The sequence below is a fragment of the Malaya genurostris genome, chromosome 3, assembly GCF_030247185.1.
Source record: "Malaya genurostris strain Urasoe2022 chromosome 3, Malgen_1.1, whole genome shotgun sequence".
Classification (NCBI taxonomy): Eukaryota; Metazoa; Arthropoda; class Insecta; order Diptera; family Culicidae; genus Malaya; species Malaya genurostris.
This window is the reverse complement of record NC_080572.1, coordinates 56530553-56555796: the sequence shown is the minus strand read 5'-3', so window position 1 is coordinate 56555796 and position 25244 is coordinate 56530553.

The window sequence follows — 25244 nt, the reverse complement described above, 5'->3', positions numbered from 1 at the left end:
ATTAGATACAACGCTAAGATCTGGTTTCACGCCTTTTCGGATTCTTTATTGTTTTATTGATGACTGACTAGTTGGATGCGTGTGAAACAGAGGCATCTTATGAAAATATGGGACCCTGAAGTGCCCAGTTCCGGAAACTAATTTACCTGATTTAGTGCTGAGTTCAAGTCACTGAGCCGATTGATTTTGCTGGTATAACATTGTGATGGAATCAACGATCTATTCTCTATCTGAAAGCTCCTCCCAAGAACAATTGCGGCCGGATCGATTTCTATTAATCAAACGACCTTCGAAGTGGCAAAGAAATACACTTTAATGACTTTAAGGCAACACCTTTTGCGATAATTTTTCTTCTGGAAGAATGGCACCGGCAAATCACAAAGCTAGCCACAATGAGCGGCTGGCCGTGAAAGTGCTAAGGAAGAGACCGAGTTCTATAGGAAGATGACACCCGGTCCAGTGTCGGAGCAATTGTTCTGCAGGACGACGTTTTTGTATGGCCTAGGATGCGATTGATTTGCCAATGGTCACTACCGCGTCCCGAACAATAGGAGGTAGGTAGCACAGTCCAGCGGCAATAAAAAGGCGAAGTGAAAACTTAGACAAACACAAAAGCCAAGGTCTAGCAAGAAGAAGGCAACTGCTGCAGCGGTGTTTTATAACCATTTGTTGAAAAGAGCGCTTCTAACTAACAAAAGGGAGTTGTGAAACAAACTTAGCTGCAAAGCAGTAGCTATAAAGAATGAGTTTAACAATCGGTGCCGAGCTAGGATGAAATAGGACAAAAATTGTACCTCTGGATGATTTTGTTCTTTGGAAAATGTGAATCACTTACCCGGTTCAGTTGAAATACATGCAGATTTAGGAAAAATTTGCGAAATTTGGATGTATTGTAGAGTCATTGTATTTTCAATAGAGTATTAGGTCCAGATAAAAAAAAACCCTTCTTAATCCACGTAGTAGTGTGATAACGTAGCTTTCAAACGAGCCTAATACCATGTTCACATTAGCGCTTATATCACTTGATATACCGAGATGATATGCATATCACGTGGGAGTGTTCACATATGATCGAAATGATATCGCTTGACAATCAAATTGGCATATTGAATGTTCCCATTAGGAGTAAGATCAATAATCTTGCTTTTCTCTCCTACAATTCAATCAATAATTGAAGTCTTGCATTTAATGGTCTCCGCACGCCAGTATTCGTTAAAAAATTCGAAATTATAATGATTGTTTATTGTCACTCTCAAAGTGACGTTCATAAATGAGTGCGTTCAATGCCATTATCCGTGTTGCTAGTTGCGATTTTTGACAACTCGACATGATATCGTACATGATATCCCGGATATCATGCCAAAATGGTGATACGCGTTGATATCAAATTGTATGGGATATTAAGTGATATCGCGCATGATATCATCGGATATCAAGTATATCCGTATATCACTTGATATCAGCGCTAATGTGAACATACTATAAGCTCTCTTCGAGAAATTTGCGCGGTAAAAATAACGTGTTTTGTCGCTTACGTCACTTATACCATCACATCTCTGGAACCAGAAGTTACAGTCATTTGATCTTCGAACATGATCAATGGCCCGACAGTAGCTAAGTTTGTTAAAATCGGTTCAGCCATCTCTGCGAAAATTGAGCGGTAAAAATTTCTTCAAAAAGTACACACACAGACATTTTCCGATCTCGTCGAACTGAGGCTCCGAGGCTCCGTTCGAAAGTCGGTTTTTCCAGTAATTCTAATACCTTCCTATAGAGAAAGGCAAAAAGATTCCAAACAAATTTAAACTCTTCCAGCATACAACATTTTGCATTCTATGCATTCCAAGGATATAAAGCAGTCCAGCGTGACAATGGGCCGTATGAATAAAACGTAGCATGCTTGAATTTCGGTAGTAAATGCTACATGTGGATCACGTTCCTGTCAAAAGCTGAGACTTTAAAACACAACAACGTTCGAACATGTAGTATTCACTACAATTTTTCGGTGGGTAGCTCCAGAGGTTGCTACTCGTGTGTTTGCTGATGAAGTGAAGTAGAAAAATTAAAACCAAACCAAACATGTTTTACTCTGTGGACTATGTTTTTGAGAAGATACTACAAACAACAGACTTTACTACATTTTATTCATACGGCCCAATGTCTGCGCTGGTGGGTTTCATCGCGGTCGGGTCAATGCAATATTAATCGGAAATTTTCAAACTTGTGATTTCTAGTTTAATCAACTCATGTTTTAGATGGTTGAATATTTATATAAAATAGTAAAAATAAAAAAAAATTGCACACATTACCCTATAATTCCGGAACCAGATATCCGTCAAACCATCACTGAAAAAAGTGAGTGAGATCCATTAGAGAAAATATGATCAATATTTCCTGTGCCTCCGGAATCGGAAACTGGGAACCAGGATAGCCGAAAGTTTGTTTGGCCGTCTACTTTTATCTTTATTTTTTTTAAATAACTATTTATTGGAATATGAGTTAAAATTAAATTATTAAGATTTAAATTGGGTGTTCAGCCACAAGTGGTGACATTTCAGCCCTATTATATACATGATCAGGACATCATTTGCTTCCGCAATTCTGAGATTTTTGTGTAGGGAAAATTCTAAACCTACTTGTATTGTGTAATGGGGAAAAGGAACTTATATACTAACTTACTAACTATTACAGAGAGCGAATCGATTCAATTGAAGATTGCATCGATTTTTGTCGGAATTTGCTTATAATAGTATGTGACATTACATCTAATGATTCTATATTTGTGAGTCTGTGTAACTCATTTGTACTAAAGCTGGGAGGACGCTTCAAAATCATTTTCAGAATTTTATTCTGAATCCTTTGAAGCGTTTTTTTCCTGGTGGAACAACAACTTGACCAAATTGGTACTGCATAAAGCATGGCTGGTCTGAAAATTTGTTTATAAATTAACAATTTGGTTTTTAGACAGAGCTTAGAATTTCTGTTTATAAGACGATATAAACATTTAATATATTTATTACACTTTGCCTGGATTCCTTCAATGTGATACTTGAAAGTGAGTTTTTTGTCATACGTTAAACCTAAGTATTTAGCTTGATCAGACCATGTCAATTCCAAACCATTCAATTTGAGAATGTGATTATTGTTTGGTTTAAGAAAAGAAGCTCTTGGCTTATGAGGAAAGAGAATTAATTGCGTTTTTGCTGCATTTGGTTTAGTTTTCCATTTTGACAGATAATCACTGAAAATATTTAAACTTCTTTGTAGGCGACTGCAGATCACTTTTAGATTTCTACCTGTAGCTAACAGACTTGTGTCGTCACAGAATATCGATTTCTGACAACCAACGGGTAGATTTGGAAGATCAGAAGTGAAAATATTATACAAGATTGGAGCTACGCTCGAACCCTGCAGAACACCTACCCGTATGATTCAGATAGCTAACCTGAAGAGTACGATCAGTTAAATAATGTTGAATCATTTTGATTAAATATATAGGGAACTGGAAATCAGACATTTTTGCTATTAAATCTTTGTACCAAACACTGTCGAATGCTTTTTCTATGTCTAGAAGAGCAACTCCAGTGGATAACCCAACAGATTTATTTGATTTTATCATGTTCGTTACTCTGACAAGTTGATGAGTAGTTGAATGTTCATGACGAAATCCAAACTGCTCTGGTAAAAAAAATTGAATTCTCATTTATATGAGACATCATTCTCAACAAGATAATTTTTTCAAAATGTTTACTGATAGAAGAAAGTAAGCTAATTGGTCGATAACTTGATGTTTCTGCTGGGTTTTTATCAGGTTTGAGGATAGGAATTACTTTAACGTTTTTCCATCTTTTTGGAAAGTAAGCTAATGAAAAACACTTGTTGAAAATTTCAACCAGGAGTCTCAAGGCAACACCGAAAAGATTTTTAATAAGAATATTAAAAATTCCATCATTACCAGGAGCCTTCATGTTTTTAAGTTTCCTAATAATTGATTTAATTTCATCAAAATTCGTCTCAATAATGTCATCTTGTAATAACACCTGAGTTGAAATATGATCATATTTCAGTGAGACTTCATTTTCAATAGAACTCACAAGGTTCAAATTAAAATTGTGGACACTCTCGAACTGCTGAGCAAGTTTTTGAGCTTTTCACCATTTGTAAGAAGTATTTGATTTCCTTCCTTGAGAGCAGAATTGGTTTCTGAGATTTCTTAAGGACCATAGAAAGTTTCCAGAAAGGTTTAGAATATGGTTTAATTTGTTCAACTTCTTTAGCGAAATTTTCATTTCGCAAAAGAGTAAATCTATGTTTAATTTCTTTTTGTAAATCCTTTACTATGTTTTTCATAGCAGGATCACGAGAACGTTGATATTGTCGTCGACGAACATTCTTCAACCGAATGAGCAGTTGAAGATTGTCATCGATGATAGGAGAATTTAATTTAGTTTGAGCTTTGGGAACAGGAAGATTTCTAGCTTCGATAGTGTAATGATTCAAATGATCAATGGCTGTGTCGATGTCCGCAGAATTTTCTAAAATACATAGTTTCATGATCCACATGATTTTCAATGTGAGATCTGTAATCCAACCAATTAGCTCTATGATAGTTGAATATAGAACTAATTGGATTAATTATAGCTTCGTTGGAAAGTCTGAATGTTACAGGAAGAAGATCTGAGTCAAAGTCAACATGTGTAATCGGTTCACTACAAATGTGACTTTGATCTGTTAGAACCAGATCAATTGTAGACGGGTTTTTCACGGAAGAGAAACAAGTCGGATTACTGAGATGAAAAACTGTGATGTAACCAGCTGAGAGTTGATTATGAAGTATTTTGCCATTACTGTTATTTTTTACTGGACATTCTTAGCATTTATGTCCCCTATTACGAAAAATTTCGGTCGATATCTTGTGAGTTTTTGCAAATCGCCTTTAAAGAAATTTAATTGTTTGCCGGTGCATTGGAATGGCAAATATGCTCCTGCGATGAAATAAATTCCATGAACGGTTTTAACTTCGATTCCCAAGCTTTCAATAACTTTAGTATTGAAAGAAGGAAAAATTCGATGTTTAATTTGCCGTTGGACAACAATGGCAACTCCACCACCCATTCCAGTAAACCTGTCAAATCGATGAACCACATAATGTGGATTACTTTTCAATTTGACATTTGGTTTAAGAAAAGTTTCTGTCACAATGGCAATATGAATTTTGTGAACTTTGAGAAAATTATAAAATTCATCTTCACTCGATTTCAAAGATCGAGCATACCAATTTAAAATATTCAAATAATTATTTAACATCACTGTTAAATTTTAAATTCATTATAATATTATTTGCAAATTGTCATCCGATTTGAAATGCTTCAAAAAGTGATGAAGTCGAATTCATTCGGATGATCATTTGAAAAAGTTGATCTTTTAGGTAGATCATTTTATTTTCAGTTATATCGCCTAAATCAATTTCATTTAAAGAAGCAAATGGCATTGAAGAAATATTTGTAGGTTATATTTGCCATTAAAATTGCCACTTGAAGAAGATGATTTGGCCGGTCTACCTATTAATAAATTGTTTTCGTTAGAAGATGAACTGCAAGGCGTTCCTGTGTTTTGATTATTTACATTAGAAGAATTAAGTGGTAGATTTCTACCTGTTATACGAGCATAAGTGACATTAGAAGAAGATGATGACGAGGCCGATCTACCTGTCAATAAATTGTTTTTGTTAGAAGACGAGTTGGAAGGCGTACCTGTTTTTTGTTTTAAATTCGGTTTTTTGATTTTCAGGTATGTTCTGTAAATTTGAGGTCGTTGATTTGACTTGTTGTCTAAGCGAACGAGCGTTTAAAATTTTTTCCCTGACAGGACATCTCAAATAATTGGATTTATGTTTTCCATCGCAATTCGAACATGGAAATTTATCAGTGGTTTCATTCATTGGACAAACGTCTTTCGAATGCGATTTATCACAATTCAAGCACCGTATATCCATATGACAATTTTTGGTTCCATGGCCAAAGCCTTGGCAACGACGATATTGCGTTAAGTTTGCAATACGATTATGCCGTTTATAATGTTCCCAATGAATTTCAATGTGGGAAATAAAACGTACTTTTTCTAAAGTTTTCAAATTGTTTACATCACTTCGATTGAAGTGTATTAGGTAAAGTTCATGGGAAATTCCAGAGCGTGGTTTAGAAGTACCATTCGCTCTTTTTTTCATAAGTATTACTTGGGAAGGGGCACAACCAAGCAATTCTTTGATTTCATTTTTAATTTCATCAATACTTTGATCATTTGATAAGCCTTTCAAGACAGCCTTGAAGGGTCTGTCTGATTTTATATCATATGAATAAAATTTATGAAGTTTCTCGGACAAATATCGAATAAGACGTTCATAATCATCCAATCCATCAACCAAGACTCGACATTCTCCTCTTCGTCCGATTTGAAATGAGACTTTTACTTCCGGGAGAAAGTAAAAAGCTCAGTACGGAATGCTTTGAAGTCGGAAATCATCACCGTCACTGGTGGCATAGATTGTTGTTTCTTCCCAGAACGACATGAATACCGTAATGAATTATTTTTAGCCTTAGTCTTGTTGCCTTTCCGGTTGGACGCAGGCATTTTTGAAATGAATGAAATTTGAAATTAAATTAACTAGGCTAAATTAGTTTTCGATTAGACTCCTAGTTTGGAAAAGTCTTGTTCAAGACTGATTTTGTGGTAGTCTTAATAAAGACGGATTGGTTCGAAGAATACACTCCAAAAAAATTTGAATTTTCCAGGTGACTTAATCCGTCATACGATGTAATTCATAAAGACCTAATTTGTCAAATGACGGAAAATTTTATTTGCAATGACTTAAAGTTCGATGAGCTCAAATTTTACTGGTTTCGACTGTAACTTGCGTTTTGCTAGCAGATGCGACTGTATGAATTTAAAGGCACCTTTTACCAGCCATGCAGCTGCATGCTTCTGTGGCTCAGTCGATTAACAGACGTATGTGCGATCCAATGATTCTTGGTTCAAGTCGCGGCGGTTACTATCAGTATTCTATTTTTTTATCTTCATATCATGACGTTTTAGACACAATATTAAATGTTCTTCCACGTAAATTTGCGTGAGCTGCGACGCTCCATTTATGTGCATCTAATAAGATGTAAAATCACAGGCTTTTTTTAAAGTGTGTAGTTCTTTTAATCGCTAGCCTTGAGAAAGGCTGATTAATTTCTTAGTCTTGAAAAAGACGAATTATATTAGAACATCACTCTTTGTAAAGTGTGTTCAATATTGTACATCGTCACTTAGAATAGCGGGACAAAACCGTAAAAAATGTTGGAAACTGGACTCAAAACCGTTATTCCCAATCCTAGGGTAAAATGAAAGGTCTTATGGACCTACCAAAAAAATACTGCATATTTTCGGATACACCAAACATTTAAATCGTCGTATAAAATCTTCAAAATTTGAATAAAAGCTAGGAGAGTTTGTACGTCATGTTAGTTATTGGCCGAACGAACCGACTTCGATTATACCGGTTCTCTTGTTCCGGTGCCAGAAGTGCATATAATAGTGAACCCACTCCGTTTTCTTAAAGATGACCTTTGCGAGCAGAGTACTGTTTTATTCTGTATGCTATGCTAATAAATGCGAAAGCATGCGAAGAGAAAAATTTTGAATAGAACACTACAATATTATACATCATTACACCACTAGGTGGATTAAAACAAATTTTTTGTTTTGTAAGGTATTTTAGATATTTCCATGATACTCCCACGTAAGCTCATTTGATATTTTTCCAGTGTTTAGTAAGTTTTGGAGGTATTCATACTTTCTTTTATAGGTTAGCGTTCATATTCACGTGTTTGTCAAATTCTAAAGGGTCTCTATCCTTACCACTATTTTTTGCAGCCATGTTTTTAAATATTCCACATTTCGAAGATATAACAAACTGGATTTGAGTTGCTGATGGCTATAGGTTTTTGAAAGATTTCAACTAATCAAAAAATTCTGATGCTCGAGTTTATCGGCTAACGATATGCTTTGGAAAAAAATACTGCTGTATTATCCCACCGTATGATTTATCATACGTTAAAAGGTCAACAAATTTTTTTTTATTGTTTAACATATAATTTAGGAATTTCGCTACAGAAATAACTAATTTGAATCAAAAAGATGGAAGTATTACTTATAGTTTAAAACCTAAGCTGCACACGAATATGTTGCTTTCTTTTCTTCGGTCATTTGTGTGAACTTTGCAGGGTTATAATACAAATAAAACGTTGACACTTGAGAACAATTTTAATATACAAAGAAACTGGAAGTATAAACTTCAATTAGTGCTCTAGTAAAGCTGTTGGGTATTAAATTTCTAAAGTAAACATGTATTAAAATATAGGAAGTTTTGCGTATGGGTTAAAGAAATGTTGATAATCCGGAAGCGGTCGTTATAGATTACTCATAGTTACTCGACATCTCATATTGTGGGTTATTTTTTCAAGAAATATCAATAAACCGGAAGTCTAATTCTAGGATTCTAGATTAAGTTCAAATATTCTTTTTAGCAACTGTTCATTTTAAAAACCTTTTTTTACGAAGCAGGTTCGTGGAAAAAGTAGACATTATTTGAAATTTACTTCATAAAAAGAGATTCATATGTTTGTGATTTGGTTCGAGAAAGGAACTACGTAATTCGAATACTTCGTAAAAAGAGGTTTGGGTTTACCCTCCTCACTATCACAACTGTGATCAAAGTCTCAAACATACTTCTCCCGCACGATTGATCAGGAAAAACTTCCACATCGCGATATCTTTCATTCCTGTTTCTTCATTCAAACATATACAGTATTCATCCAGACTTGTCAGCGCCCCAACTCGCCCGAAATTCATCCAAAGCTGTGCAAAGATGCAAAAACCTACGACAACCGACATCGAATACATAGAATACCATAAAAGATGAGAGAATTGAGATAATTAGCACTGAGGGTGCCAGGATAAACCGAAACAACAAACACCACCAGGACTGATAGCCTGACATGTACGTCCATCGCAAAGGTGTCAATCTCCAATCCTGTGTGACAGGAGGAAATAATCGCATTTACTCGGAATGGTAGAAAAGGTGGCCGTTACTTCGATGTTTCATTCAGGTACGGATGGTTAGCTAGTCTGGCTTGTTAAGGGATTAAGTGGTTACTGGCCAACCACACCAACACGATGAAACCGAAGGAAAATCCAGTCAGCAAAGATCAGACAGATCCTATTTCTTATTTATGGATTTTTGGTGTTTTTTTTTCTTCTTTTTTTTTGTTTGTGAAACCTGACTGTAATCTCTTTTGGGCCGAAACAAATAAATCTGTGATCTTGCAAAGAAAAGGAATTAGTCGCCACGAAATCTTTTTCTATCACAATGACAGTGGATCAAAGGACGAAAATGTGTTCAATTGAAACAAATGGACTCTTGGTGTGTTCTCCTATCGACCGCTCGCAGACAGGAATAGAGTCGTCACAACTCGTCATACCAAGAATGCGCTTTCCATTTCGTTGACCCTTCGTGCGTTCGCCTAATGGACATAACGAGAGTCAAAATTCGATAATGGGAGCTCTTATTTTTGCTTGGCGAAAAAATTCCGAGTATTCCTGATTCCTTCAGAAGGGGAAGTGAATAACGGACAGATGTTGATTGATAGAAATCAAGTTATTCGAGACTTGAGTTTTTGGTTCGGGTATTCTTTTTTCTTTGCTGTTTAAGTGGAATGCGAACCCTTGTGTGTCATGTTCATCGGTTGATTCCGGGGTAGTAAGAAGTGGAAAATCGCCAAATTGGATTGGGTTCTCACTTTTTCACTTCCTTCCGAAACATAGGCGCGTGGTGGTGGGGATAATGGGCTAAATAAGTTGTATCAGTTTTAGCTTATCTCGATCAGAATAGCATCCTACCAAGAAAGGAGTTCGAGCTTGAATATCTGGGCATGGTATTATCGCTGTCTAGTCGAATAGAGTCTATCTTTTGAGGGTTCAAAGACAAGAACCAACTGTTCGATGTTGACCAGGGAACCAGCCTACTTTACTGTGCATTTAACCAAATGACTATTATTATAAAGTTTTTCCCTCATCTCGAACCGTACATTAGATCAGATTTGGGGTGGCCCTTTTCAAGTACCTACTTCGTGAAACTTTTTCAATTTGACTCACTGTTAATTCAGCACGCATCTCAGCTCGTGGAGAGAAGAACAAAATGGATAATGATATTCACCGTGCAATGAAAATCCTTGAAAAATTGATAATTCTACTTCGAACCTACGGCTATATTGTAGGAAATGGAACGAAAGATTTCTGCGCCTAGCTCAGTGCGAGAAAAATATGTTATGCAATTACTCGTTTTAGAGTAGATATCAAAATTTGTATATTTATAGTTTTTTTTTTCAATAATGAAAGTATTAGGATAAATTTAGTAGAGAAACTGGGAGTAGTAGCACTTGGCCGAAGATTTGAGCTCACTCTTACTGCCTTGTTGTATGTGGGGCCGAGAAGTTTTAGGAGATTGGCTCTGCCTTTGGTCGTCACCTCTATACCGTAGAATATTCGGCTCAATATGATCGCCTGATGTCTATTCTATTTGGGGCGTCCGGAGCAAATGGTTCGGACAAAGTTTAGGCTCGATTCACAGTACTTCTTAGCTTGGGAGAAGTGCCAAACTTCATCCGGATCAGAATTTTTGATTCCGGTATTATAAGGCGTACGTGACGATAAGCGAAACGATGATGCAAAAACGCTTCATAACAGCGTTGAAGATTGTTCTACTTTGTAAATTTTGAGAGTTGTTGGTAAAACGAACCGACTTTGACTACATCGGTTTCCAGTGTCCGGTTCCCGAGGTACCTGACATTGTGATTAAAATCTCAAAAACGGAACTCATTTCGTTTTCTCAAAGGGTTTGACCGATTGTCATAAACTTAGATTCAAGTGAAAGGTCCTTGTAGTCCCACAGGTTGCTATTAAAATTGTAGCGGTTCTGAATTTCGGTTCAAGGATTATAGTGCTAATAAAAGTTACAAATGTGTATATAATGACGAAGCAAAATCGTTAACTCGTTCCAATACATGGGGTTTTGTTAGTTCATATTAATATAAAGTTTTTTTCGGTTATACTTGTTCCCGGAATCCAGCACCGGAAATATTGAAAGTAGTAGACGAGTTTATAGAATAGATTTTCTATTAATTTTTCATATAAACAATGATGAGAAAGGCATCGGTGTATTAAAATTGGTTTTTAAAAATCTGTCGTGCCCAAAGTTTCATGCTGATGAGATGAGTCTGATGACTCGCTAGTTATTTCTGGAATTGCTCGATAATTTTATGACAATATCAAAAAGCTCCCAAGGTAGACTATCCAATATCCCAGTTCGAGACATTCTTGCTTGTCGTGACCTTTCATACATGAAACTTATTTATCATTTCATAAAGAAAACTGGAGTTTCAATTTAATAAAGGCCCCTTTCAAGACTTAGTTCTGATCCCAGCTGCGTCCATGAGTTCAACCAATAGCTAAATTAGAATAAAAATAATGTAATGATACAAACAAACTCGAAACAGTTTATGAAATTATTAACAAAATGTCTGAAAATAACAGCTTATTTTATAATTTATAGAAGTTAATCGTTTGGTTCAAATAATATTTCCGAGTAGATTTCATAATTAATGACGAGTTACCTAAGATGATATTTAAGTAATAAGAGAATATGTTTTAATAAATGCAAAACGTTGCGACTATGTTAGAATTAAACTATGATAAGAATATTATGTAAAAGTGATGCTACGGCGAAGAAAAACTTATGTAAACTGCCTTAAGAAATAAACGTATTTATGAAAAAAAAAAATCAAAAAGCTGGCTATTCAGAGCTTTAGAAAGCAGTGGAACTTCCAATAGTAGGACCCAGGGTACTTTCTCATCGTGATTCAATTCCTGGAGCCCTTTAATATAACCCACACGGGCAGAATTCCGATTCTAAAAGTGAGCAAAACGAGTCATGATTTGGGGAAAATAGTATATTTTCATGTTATGATAATACACCATGAATAAAACTTCTCGGATCATGATCCATTTGGATTGATCTCGCTGAAATTTAAACGTAACGCACTTGATGTTGATGGGTACAACTTCAGGCGTGTTTCTGCTACGATGTTAATTTTTGCATAAATTCAGGCATAATGTTCTAAAATATGAAGATTTCAAATATGAATTAAATGGAATGGTGTGATGAACGTATTTTTTACGTGATTTTAACTAATGTCTCAAATGATGTACATTTGAATAGCAAAGTAGTGAAAAGAACGACGAACTTCTTTTGATCAGAGTCATTAACGATTAAAATATTATGTTTTGTCGTGAATACGACTTACTTTACTATGGGGTGCCTTTTCAAAATTTACCCTCTGAGAGAGTGATAAGTTTTTGATCGTGAATATCTTATGTTGTTTCTAACGAATGAACATAATTTTTGCTACATGCCATCGGAAATATGATCACAATTTTATGATAAAGTTTTCAGTTGTGTGACATAATCTCAAATAATTCAAAATTAAAGTTTTCTTAAATGTTTGGTATAAACGAGTATCAAAGGGGATAATCCATAAGGCGCGTTTGCCTTTCTCGTATTTTGAAAGCTCATAGTTCAGTGATCTGTGGAAGGATTTATATAATCTAACTACCAATAGAATCGAAATTTTTCAACTTAAACGTGTATAGCAAAAGCATTAAAGTATTTCAATAGTACACTATTGAAAAATCTGTCTCATTTAACCCATGTCAACACCAGCCAATCAGAACGCGTCCTTAAGGAAGAAAACAAAATATCTGCTGCTGTACAACAAATCGTTCGAGAAAAATGTTCCGAACAGTGTTTAATATCGTAGTGAGTTCCACAATTTGGTCCTTCTGAAAGGCAGGAATGAATCCCGTACAGCATCCTGATAGTTTCTTTCAATGGAATGCAAATTCGATTTTAAATAACTATTAGAATTTGTTGTTTGCAAATCGAAGGTAAATATTCTCAGTTTAGTGCAAATCTTGGTTAGATTTGTGCACTTTTCGCCGTGTGAAATTCACAGTAATCGAGATCAAGTGAAGTCTTCTTTGTTTTTGCGAAAAATGTTCCAGAGTTTAATGTCGTAGAGAATTACGCAATTTGACCCTTCTGAATGCTAGAAACGAATCCCTACAGCAGACTGATAATTTCTTTCAATAAATTATGAAAATCCGAAATGAAATAATCGACATTAAAATTCTGTATGCGGCTATTTTTATTATAAAGAACTATACTGGTTATTTCATAATATTTGTGTTTAATGTAACTAATCTGCTCTTTAGTTTAGATGCATCGTTTCAAATTCTAATAGTGAAAAAGGGGAATGCTTGCATAATTCATACAATTGATCAACTAATTGATATTCGGAAGTGTTAAGGAACATGTCAGTTGTTTTCGTATTCACGACATCCAGTTATGTCTCTGACATTACTCACCTGCCTTTTTGAAAAACGACGACGCCTTAAATAAACACTTAAACGAACTGCATGAAAAAACACCTGTGAATTAAACCTCGTAAAAAGAAACTGTCGAATTTTTGCAAATACCGCGGCTTGATTTTTTTCCAAAAATCGTCTTATTTAGAATATTTAGGTGAATCAATACAGCTTGTGTTGTTATATATAAGCGTAGCGTAGTGTAGCCGTGCTGAGTCTCTTATGATGTCAATTTTCGGTTCATTGTCTTTATGTTGTCAATTCTCTATCAGCCTGTGGGTAGAACAACACGATTATTAAATATTAATATAGATTATTAATGTGCTTCAGGATCAAGTAAACATTTTCAGTAGTTCTTGCATTTCAATGTCTGCTTTTTATCTTACCATTAATCTATTAAGCAATCTATCACATCACTTGAGGCAGAGGGTTCAAAGTGATATCCGGGTAGAGAATTAGAGTTACGAACTTTGAAAGAAATACATTCCTCAAGTAACGCATTTTCGAACCATGATGTAATTTTCATGGGAGAAGAGTTATTGCTCATGGTTTCATGAGCAGTTAAAATGATTGGTTTCATGATTTTCTAATAATGACAGCAGTAACGGATTTCTTTCCGTGCACATAAGCACTAGCCAACCACGCGTAATTGACGGAAACAAAATCTGACCTGTAATTCGAAGTTCAACCTGACTCCTGACACCGAACCGCTGCCAGTTGAAGATTAACTGGAAATCGTGCACGTCATTTGCAACGAAATCCACACGGACATATTTTTCATTCCGAATGCATCCGCAAGTGCAACTAGAAGTGCATCGTGTAATTACGCAGCAGGAGCTCCGCAGCAAAGAATAACAATCGCCCCGGGGAGCAGATGGTACTCGGTTGTGTTCTCGTTGGTAGGAAACTGGCCTAAGATTTGCGAGATAATCCCACGACCCGCAGAGTTCAAGCCGCGCTGTTTGCGAATGCGCTTGTGGTGTTGCAAAAGCCAAAAGTGCATTCGTGCTACTTTTCCGTCCGGAGGCATACACTCTTCAGTCCCGGTCACGCACTTTAGTGGTTATGCTGAATGAATGAATATTCCTGGCAGCGAAGCTGCTAGGGGGTAGACTTTCGTCTCGCTTCGCTCACTTTGCGCGTGCTTATTCGACTCCGTATGGTAATATGCTTTCTGAAGCTAACCCGAGGTCCAGACATGCCAAACAGAAACCACAGAAAAACATGGAATGATTAAGCGAAAACGGATTCACCTGCTCTAATAATTATCATATAATCACATTCTCCTTCGCTGCTTTCGTTCGACTTTTTCGGGTTGGCTCGGCACGGCCAGTAAGGTTGATGTTGCCAGAAACGAGTGGTTAGCAGAGGTACCAACTCTGCTCTCTAGCACCAAAAAGAAATAATCCAACTGATACTCGAAAGAGAATACAATCGAAGAATTTTCTTTAATGGAATGTTATCGAGAATAATCTCGATCCTGTCAACATTTTGGTTTCCTGTAACCAAACACTTTGTAACGGAAGAGGCAGACCATGTTTACAATTTGAGGAACCTTCAAGTTTCATCCCGCAGCATTGCTTCGTTTTCCATGATCTTAGCGGGACATTTTCTTTTGCAAGGAGAACGGATCATACTAAATATTTTTATTCCTTCGTCACAAGTAGAGAAATCTGTTGAAGTGAATAGAACAAAATAAAGCAGAGTACTTCACTTCAGGTTAAATTGAGGTAACTTTATTTACAAGCTTAGCCTAGTTCTTAATATAATACATATTACTCAAGCGATGTTTAAGTATACTACAATGATCGGCCACTGCCGATCATATGGTATTGTTCAGCAGCAGTGCGTATCGTATCCACACAAAGAGAGATAGCTACTATTGTCTTGTTGTTTATTGTGCGCAGAAAGCTTGCGTTCCCCGCTTGCTTTCTGCGTCACTTCTTACTTCTTGTGGTGAGATATCCTCTCGCCGTATTTTGTTTGTGCTGATAGCGATTCACAAGCACATATTACCAAGAATGACAAATTGACCGCTACCACGGATGAAATGTATATTTTAACACTTCCCCACAATTTGTACATTCAGCACTTTGAATAACCTTCTGTGCGTAGTTTTTGGGAACCCCTTGGTGAACGCATCGGCTGGTTGATCGGTGCTTGGGATGTATTGAAGATGAACTCTTCCTTCATTGATCAGCTCCCTGATGAAAAGATATTTGATGTCTAAATGTTTCATTTTCTGATGTGACCTTGGTTCCGTTGCAATATGCATGCAAGGGATGCTGTCGTCCATGATGACAAATGTTACCACTATGCCCAATTCGTTCAGAAGCTTTGTTAACCACATTCCTTCTGTTGCCGCTGAGCATAATGCAATTAATTCAGCTTCTGTCGTTGATAAGCTAATCGTTGCTTACCGTTTCGTTGACCACGAAACCAAGTTTCCATATAACAGGAAAGCAAAACCTGATACAGATTTTCCATCATCAGTATCATTTGCAAAATCAGCGTCAGCATATCCTACTAACGGTGATTGATCATTTCCATGTGTATTCACTATTTTGGTATGCATGGTTCCTTGCAAGTACCTTAATATACGTTTCAATCCTGACCAGTGCTCGTCTGTTGCACAATTGTTATATCTGCTAAGTTTGCTAACTGCAGTGCATATATCCGGCCTTGAAGTTAAAGAGAGATATTGTAAACACCCTACTAGTTCTTTGTAAGGATGCTCAGTTGGCTTGCCACCATTATTTGACCATTTTGCATTTGCATCCAGCGGTGTCCCCACTGGTTTACAGTCATTCATTCCAAACCTTTTCAGGACCTTTTTCACATATTCTGCTTGTGAAATTTCCAATGTTTGTTTTTCAATATCGCGAATTATTTCCATACCAAGGAAATGTTTCACTTCTTTTAAATCTTTCATTTGGAATATCCTTCCAAGCTCGATTTTTATCCAGTCAATTTTTCCAATATCCTTGGAAATCAACAGTATGTCATCTACATATAAAATCAGAAATATTTCTTTTGATTTTTCCATGTAGATGCAGCAGTCACTTTTTAATGCGATGAATCCAAGTTGCTTAAATTCATCGTCAAACCGTTTATTCCATGATCTGCTTGCTTGCTTCAATCCATATATACTTCTGTGTAGACGGACAGGAATAATTTTTCCGATTTCATTCGCAGGTAATTTTATGTAAACTTCCTCTTCCAATTCTCCATTGAGAAATGCTGTTTTTACATCCATCTGATGAACATGCATTTTATGTTCGTTTGCGAGTGCTAGGATTACACGAACACTTTCAAATTTGGCCACAGGTGCAAATGTTTCACTGAAATCAAATCCTGGACGTTGCGAACACCCTTTGGCGACTAATCGTGCTTTATATCTGCCGTCTTCCTTAATTGAGAAAATCCACTTTGAATGAATTGCTCTAAAACCTTCTGACACACAGTTAACCACTGTCCATGCCTTGTTTTGATGCAAAGATTTGAGCTCTTCTTTGATTGCTGCTTTCCAATTTAGCCAATCATCCCGGTTTTTTCAAATGTTCAATGTTTTGTGGAATTTCATCATCATAGGCTAATGTCAATTTAGCAACGTATGCTGATAATCTTTCAGGCTTTCTTCTGTTTCTAGCGCTTCTTCGCAATTCCTACTGTTCCCACTTCTAACCGAAGTAATATTATTATCGCCGATTGCTTATCCAACAATCTATTTATTGCCAGTAGAACTCTGGACTTATCCTCACGGGATTCCAAACTTGTTGCGACAACCTGTCGAGCGCTCTTTATACTCGAAACTTCGTTACTTGACGATCCAGTTTCAATCCGAAATTTTGTATATTACATTCTGTTTCTATCCGAAACTACCGGTTTTAATTCCAAACTACCGAATCCCACTTCTAACCGAAGCAAATAAGAAGACTGATTGTTTCTCTAACAATTCAATCCGATTTCAATTTCTTTCCGAAATTACCGAATCCCCCTTCTAACCGAAGTACTGGTGCTTCCTACCACTTCTAACCGAAGTTAATAATACGACCGATTGTTTTTCCAACAATCAATGTGGTATTGACCAGGAAATACCCATATTCATCCTAACCGAATAATGCGACTACCAGTTTCTGTCCGAAAGTTCTTTGTTCGTCGATCTTCGTTTCTGTCCGAAACGTTGTATTTTGGATTCTTAGCCAACTCAAATGTCCAAGTCTTTCATGCCATGTTTTATGACTGACTTGTTTCCCGACATACGCTGCTGGATTCTTATCCACCAATGACGACTCATCTCCAATCAAATTAAGGTAGTATAAGTTCTCAATGAGACTTCCAACTGCAATGATTTCCTCATTGGATTCAAAGATGACCTCTTTATCTATAAAAGTAACCCTTTTTCCACAACGACTTGCTTTTCTAACCGAAAATAAGTTTTCTTCCAAATTTGGAACGAAAAGAACGTGGTACAATTTTAAATAATTTACTTAATTTTTACCAATAACTGAACAGGGTTTCATGTTTCCTTTCTTCGTAGCCCGAAGAGTTTGGCCAGACTTTGCGGTAGTAACGGATACATTTAATGTTTACACATCCTCCAGCAAGAATTCATCATTCACCATGTGATCAGAAGCGCCGGAATCAACCACGAATCTCACCTTCTTGTTTTTCGAAATCCAGCCATCATAGCGTGTACTCTTTTCTTCTGCGGTATCTTTGATTTTTCCTTCTCTGCAGCAATGAACTGCTTCATTAACGGACACTTGTTTTTATAGTGACCGGTTTCGTTACACCCGAAACATCTAACGTCCTCCTTCCTGCTAGCTAATGCAACATTTTTAAGCTCTTTCTTTTCAACTTCCCCAGCAACAACATCATAGAACATCCGTTTAATTTCCATTATCGGCATCGCACATTAGATAACACCATCAGAGCACCTTTCACATGCCTATACCTTTCCGGTATGGCAATCAGCAATGCATGAACCTTTTCTGCCACTGTTAGTGTCGATCCCATGCGTTCTAGTTCACGAATGATGAGATCGTGTTCATCAAATATTCTTGACAAGCGGCCAAGATTTCGCTGATTGATGGAATACAAACGATCCCGCATATTCACCATCGCGGATGTACCGGCTTTTTGGTACGTCCTCACTAGTGTGTCCATCGCCTCCTTCGCGTATTGCAGTCCGATCAGTTTGTTCAGCACAGTGCTGTCTACCATCATTACAATGGCATCGATGGCGTCGACTTCTTCATCTATTCTGAGTTTTAGTTTCAGTTTTCGTTGTTCGACTTCGGCTGCAGTTTCCCCAGGGACTTCCTTCGCGTAATCTTCCTCCTCCGGTGTACGAAGAAGTGTATGTGAGAGCTTCATCTTTGCCAGATGATGCTCTACATGCCATTTCCAGGCTGTGAAATTGGCTTCGTCACCATCAAAGACGTTTAAATGCCTCTGCGAGGAGAATACTGCATGGAATAGTGCAGTGCACTCGAGAGTTTCCCTCTCGTAGGCACCAGTTCTTCGCGATCCACCTTCTCCTGCCTCGCTGCTATTGTCAGTCATGGTTGACGAATCAGGTTGTCCTTGTAACCAGTGTAGCCTCCGCGCTGGATTATGCAAACTGTCCGTTTGCACAGTAAACAAACTGTCCGTTTGCTTCAATCGATCTCTAATATTGTACTTTCCCGTACCTACTAGAAATGATCAAATAACCTTTGATCGAATAATCGAATAACTTTCGATTTTGGTTGTCAAGATGTAAAGAATCGAATAACCTTCGAACCTTATAATCCTGGGCCCATAACCTTGTTGAAGTGAATAGAACAAAATAAAGCAGAGTACTTCACTTCAGGTTAAATTGAGGTAACTTTATTTACAAGCTTAGCCTAGTTCTTAATATAATACATATTACTCAAGCGATGTTTAAGTATACTACAATGATCGGCCACTGCCGATCATATGGTATTGTTCAGCAGCAGTGCGTATCGTATCCACACAAAGAGAGATAGCTACTATTGTCTCGTTGTTTATTGTGCGCAGAAAGCTTGCGTTCCCCGCTTGCTTTCTGCGTCACTTCTTACTTCTTGTGGTGAGATATCCTCTCGCCGTATTTTGTTTGTGCTGATAGCGATTCACAAGCACATATTACCAAGAATGACAAATTGACCGCTACCACGGATGAAATGTATATTTTAACAAAATCTTTTATGTATTCTGTGGTGTAACCTCCTACTGAAGTACGTCCTCGAAAAATTTAGTAAAAGTGATATTCGACATAGACTACACTTACAAAGCACCAACCAGACGAGAAGTCGAACCCATCATCGTCTCACTACACACTTGGTTTAATTACCCGATGATGCAGTGACGTTGTCGAGCCCACCACCGATTCACCGCATGATAACTTCACGGCTCGGCCGAAATCGAGCAAGTAAAGACCAACAGACAGTTTGAAAATTGCCAACCACAGAACCACACACGAACTAAGCCCAGCGAGAACTCCTCCGTACCCGATGCCGGACTGCAGCAGCATGGGTCCTGATTTCACGCCAAGAGCCAGGCGACAGGATGTCACCGCAAGACGTGATTTCTTTCGTCTCCCTCTTCCGTCTGTTCCGGCGTCCGGCAATGGTGAAATTGATTCTTCATGGTGATTGAAGTTTTATCGCTTCTTGATGGATAACGAATCGGATGAAAAAAATATTGGAAAAGTTAATCGCGTTTTAGGTTATCGGTTTGACAGTTGAAAAGTGAACGTTTTCCAAGTGTTGACATATCAGGTGTACAACTTTGCTTCCGCCAAAGCTTTGTCCTAAATTAAAAGTTTTATTGCGAAAAAGTGCTTACAGATATATTATTCAAAGTATTGTTAATCGCTAGCGACAACTTTATCCTATCTTTCCGACAATTTTCGGATCCCTGCTCGAAAAAAGGAGTCCTCGTTTGACACTATCCATGAAGCAATCCATTTTTCCAACTCTTCGAACGATTGAAAATGAAAGCGTGTCCAGGTACTTTTTGACCACTTTTGCGACGTAAGGCCGAGCATTGTCGTGTTGGAGGATAACTTTGTCATGTCGCTCTTGATATTGTGGCCGCTTTTCTTTTAGCGCACGACCAAGGCGCATCAGTTGCGTTCGGTAGCGATCTCCTGTGATGGTTTCACCCGGTTTTAAGAGCTCGTAGTAAATCACACCGAGCTGATCCCACCAAATACAAATCATAACCTTGGCACCGTGAATATTCGGTTTTGCCTTCGACGAAGTAGCATGCCCGGGCTTTCCCCATGATTTTCTGCGTTTATGATTATCGTATCGAACCCAATTTTCATCACCGGTTACGATTCGATGTAAAAACCCCTTACGATTTTGTCTTTGAAGCAGTTGCTGACATACACATAGACGGCACTCGATGTCCCTCGGTTTCAACTCGTACGGCACCCAGTTTCCTTTATTCTGAATCATGCCCAGGGCCTTGAGTCTTTTTGAAATGGCTTGCTGACTCACTCCCAAAGATTCGGTAAGCTCTTCTTGGGTTTGGCACGAATCTTCATCAAGCAATGCTTCTAGTTGTTCATCTTTGAAGGTTTTTTCTCTTCCACCACCATGTTTGTCTTCGACATCGAAATCATCATTTTTAAAACGTTGAAACCACTCCCGATACGTTCTTTTACTTAGAGCAGCATCACCGTAAGTTTCTGAGAGCATTCGATGCGGTCCGGCTGCATTTTTTTTTCGAATTGTAACAGAAAAGTAAAACAGACATTTTCGAGCGTGAATAATACATAAACAAGAACAACTGTCACTGAAACGGCGATGACAATTCGTTAGGCACTGTACACACTCACTTTAAAGGCATTATCATCTATGTATTTTGACCAGCCTCAGCCGGTACAGCCACCTATCGGGAAACGGTGGAAGCAAAGTTGTACACCTGATAACATAAAACTTCGTATAACTCAAAATGGCTTAGTCAGCTGAATTTATTGGTATATGACACTATATATAAAGGTAAAAAGATGCAAAACTAAATGATATATACCTATATAAGTCAAACCAGGCATTATTTCTTTCACGATTTTTATTCGTATTTGAACACTGTATCAATGCGATACAAAGAACCCATCCAAGATAAGATTCTATTGAAAGGAATAGTTTTAGGCTCCGTCAATTGCTGGTAGCGCTGAAAGCGACGGAAATAAGTCCGGCTTTTGTGAACAGAATCTCGAAGTCATACTTAAATATTGAAATACCATAACGTCAAATGAATGCAATATCAAACAGCGTTATTAATTCTACATTCATAAGAATAATTTTCAACAGTCAACCGAACAAAAGAGTTTCCCGGGGATCTCCCACCATAATTCACATTCTCTCATCGGGGCGCTTTTCCAAGCTGTACTTGCAATCTCCAGAGATTATCGCAACAAGAAGATCGGGATTCCATTCCTAGATAATGCGCCGTCATTCAGTTCAGTTCAGTTCAAACTACTGCGCCGTGGCTGAATTTATGGCTTTTGCAATGTTGAAGCCTGATAGCACCCTGCTGTCAATATTTTTTCATTCCGGAATGACGATTACAACACTTACTCCTAGCGAAGGAAGGAAATCCAATTTAATAATTCATAAATACACGCAAATAAAGGCTCCTTTTTCTTTCGTTTCAAGTGATCTACGAACCGTGCTCGTCAAAGTGGTGGGAGTAAAATGGGCATAGTTAGACTTACAAATAGTGTCACTTGATTTGCAAAGATTTTTGTAACATTTCATCGGTTTCCAATTTAAAAAAAAACCTTATATTGAATTAAAGAAAAGTTCGTTATTTTTGCTGCCAAGTGTAATTCATAATTTTACCCTAGCCATCCGTCTTTATTGAAATATGTCCTGAAAGATAGGGGACTACACAATGCAAAATGTTTCATTCGATGCTAGAAGCGACAGGAGAATTCTTCTAGGACGCTGATGACGCTGGCGAAGTGCTTCGGTTATTCCCGGATTGTGAACGGTAAGACGGGAGGAACGTCTCGCATTCTTCAACGACGTCTGGATAATACTCTACTTGAGAGACGGACGCGCACTTCCATGTCCAGTCCGGTGTGAAGAAGGTTAACTTTATGACTATGGAAGTTTGGGTCTTATTCGACCCTCTTAAAGTGGCACGTGTCACATTCGAATTACAACAGCTCAGCTGTACAGTGACTGTCTTATCTAATGCTGATGATAACCCTGTTCTCGCGCTGGAACACGTGTCATCCTCAATTTTGGATTGTCTTGTGAGGTGAACTGCCGTACACGCACTGCCGAGGAGTATGAGAAAATTTATTGAACAATTACCGAATATTGCGAAGGTTTGTGGTGTAATTTGCGGGTGCACTTGTGTGCCGTATCCTCGAAGATTGATGACACGTGCTGAAAATGGTAATGAAATTGTGCAAACTCAAACGGATTATCAGTGTTTGGACAGATCAATTGACTTTCGGTGCTAAAGTCAATACGTCATTTCAATTCTTGTTGTGCCCTATTTGGAGCTAGAAACTTATAATATTTTGTTAATATAAAATCAATAACAAATTGAAAATAATAACCCTGGGCAAAGGTTCACAAGGACGATGAAATAACATTTTATTTCTTTTTTATTCTCGTACACTTTGATAATTAAAAGCAATCGGCACTGTAATATCTCATGATCTTGAGTCGAAGGATTAAATTTTATGATAACCAAAATTTTCCCAAAAATTCGTTTATTCATCAAATTTATCTTTAGCAATTACAAATTTTTAATTAATTTAATAATTACTCTAATTTATACCATTTTATCATTTTCCTAATACGTATAATACGCATAACAACACAGATAGTTTCAAAAACATTTCCGAAAAATTCAAAGATATTATTACTGTCGAAAGTATTTTTCATTATCTAAATGCAGTGACTTACCTTATGATAAAAAAAGAACCGAAATTTTATTAAAAAACGCAAAATTTCAATTTTTAATCAATTTCTTTATTATCGCCTTCAAAGTACTCTCCTCCTGCGGCAATACATGCATGCCAACGCTTGATCCAATTTTCCATACAAGTTTCATAGGCCGCCGAAGGTGTGGCCTTTAGGTCACGCATCGAATTCTCTTTTATGGTCTCTATGGTTCTAAAACGCGTTCCCCGCAATGGCAATTTGAGTCTGGGGAAGAGGAAAAAGTCACACGGGGCCATATCTGGAGAGTACGGTGCTTGGTTGATGATATTGGTTGAGTTTTTGGCCAAAAACTGCGACACAACCAACGCTGTGTAAGCCGGCGCATTATCGTGAAATTCAGCTTTTTTGGCACCAGCCGAGAAGCGACGCGTTTCAAACCCAAAACATCAGTTAAAATGTGTTCGGCTGATCCATAAGAGATGCCCAACAACACAGCAATCTCTCTAATCGGTACAGAACGATTTTGCAACACGATTTGCTTCGCCGATTCAATGTTTTCTTCAGTAACAGATGTTGTCGAGCGGCCAGGGATCTCATCACGATCCAAGCTTGTACGATCACCTTTGAAGCGTTTATACCACTCGTATGCCTGTGTTTTTCCTAGACACGATTCACCAAATTTTCATCCATTATGAAAATCGCCACACGAAAATTTTTCAACTTCTTTGTATAGACGCCAAACAAAAACTAATCCCACGATGTGCGTCAAAATTTGACAGAATGTGTATAAAAGTGTTGCTAACGTTGAGAGAATAAAAGTTTACCGATTGGACAAGCGCGGGAATTTTAAAATGAAAATTCCGGTTCTTTTTTATCATAAGGTATGTCCAGTTTAACTGGCATACTCTGATATTAGGTAGATTACTGATACTGTATTCGTTTGACGCATCCAACAAATAAATAACAATTTCACATGACGAGCAATACTTCTATCCTTATAACTCGTTTTATTACGGTTGGCAAATCTGCTTGATTTTAACAAGAATTTTACTAATCATTAAAAAAACTATAAGCACCTCCTCATACAATTTTCTTAAATTTCAATTTTAGGAATTATAATGAAACATGTCAAAATTTATGAAAAAATGCGCATCTTAACTGATTTTCACAAACAAAAAAGCAAATAAAACTTCTTGAAATTTTTTAAAAAGTCCTAAAAAAAGTTGATCAAGATCCGACTTCCGGTTCCGGTATTACTATATTAGAGCAAATTTTCAATTTCATGTGTATATTTTAACAAGTGATGACGAAACGAGGTGCACATTTTTATAAAACTTACTACTTAATTCATCTAGTTGGCAGATCTTGTTCGTTAGAGAATATATAAAACTACTTTGGGACCCCTAGTCCCCGGTTTCCGCTTCCGAAAGCCTCGATAATAGTGAAGAAAAGGTCTAAAAACGGAACTCACTTCGATTTCTCAGCAACGATTGAACCGATTTTTACGAATCATGATTTAAATTAAAGCTCTCATTGTCTTAAAACATACTGTGCGATTTCATCCTGATCCAACTTCCGATTTCGAAATTATAGTGTCATAAGTGTCAAAACATTTAAATTGTCATTCAAAATGACGATGCAAAGCTGGTACGCGTCGGTACATGTGGCTATGCTCCGTTCGCAGCGTGCTTTGTTCAATTTCGTATAGTGTGCAGGGTTGCCACATTTAAATCTATATTTTTGAGGTGAAAAATATGTCAATTTGTAAATCTTTTACCTACTTGTTAGTGTTATTACAAA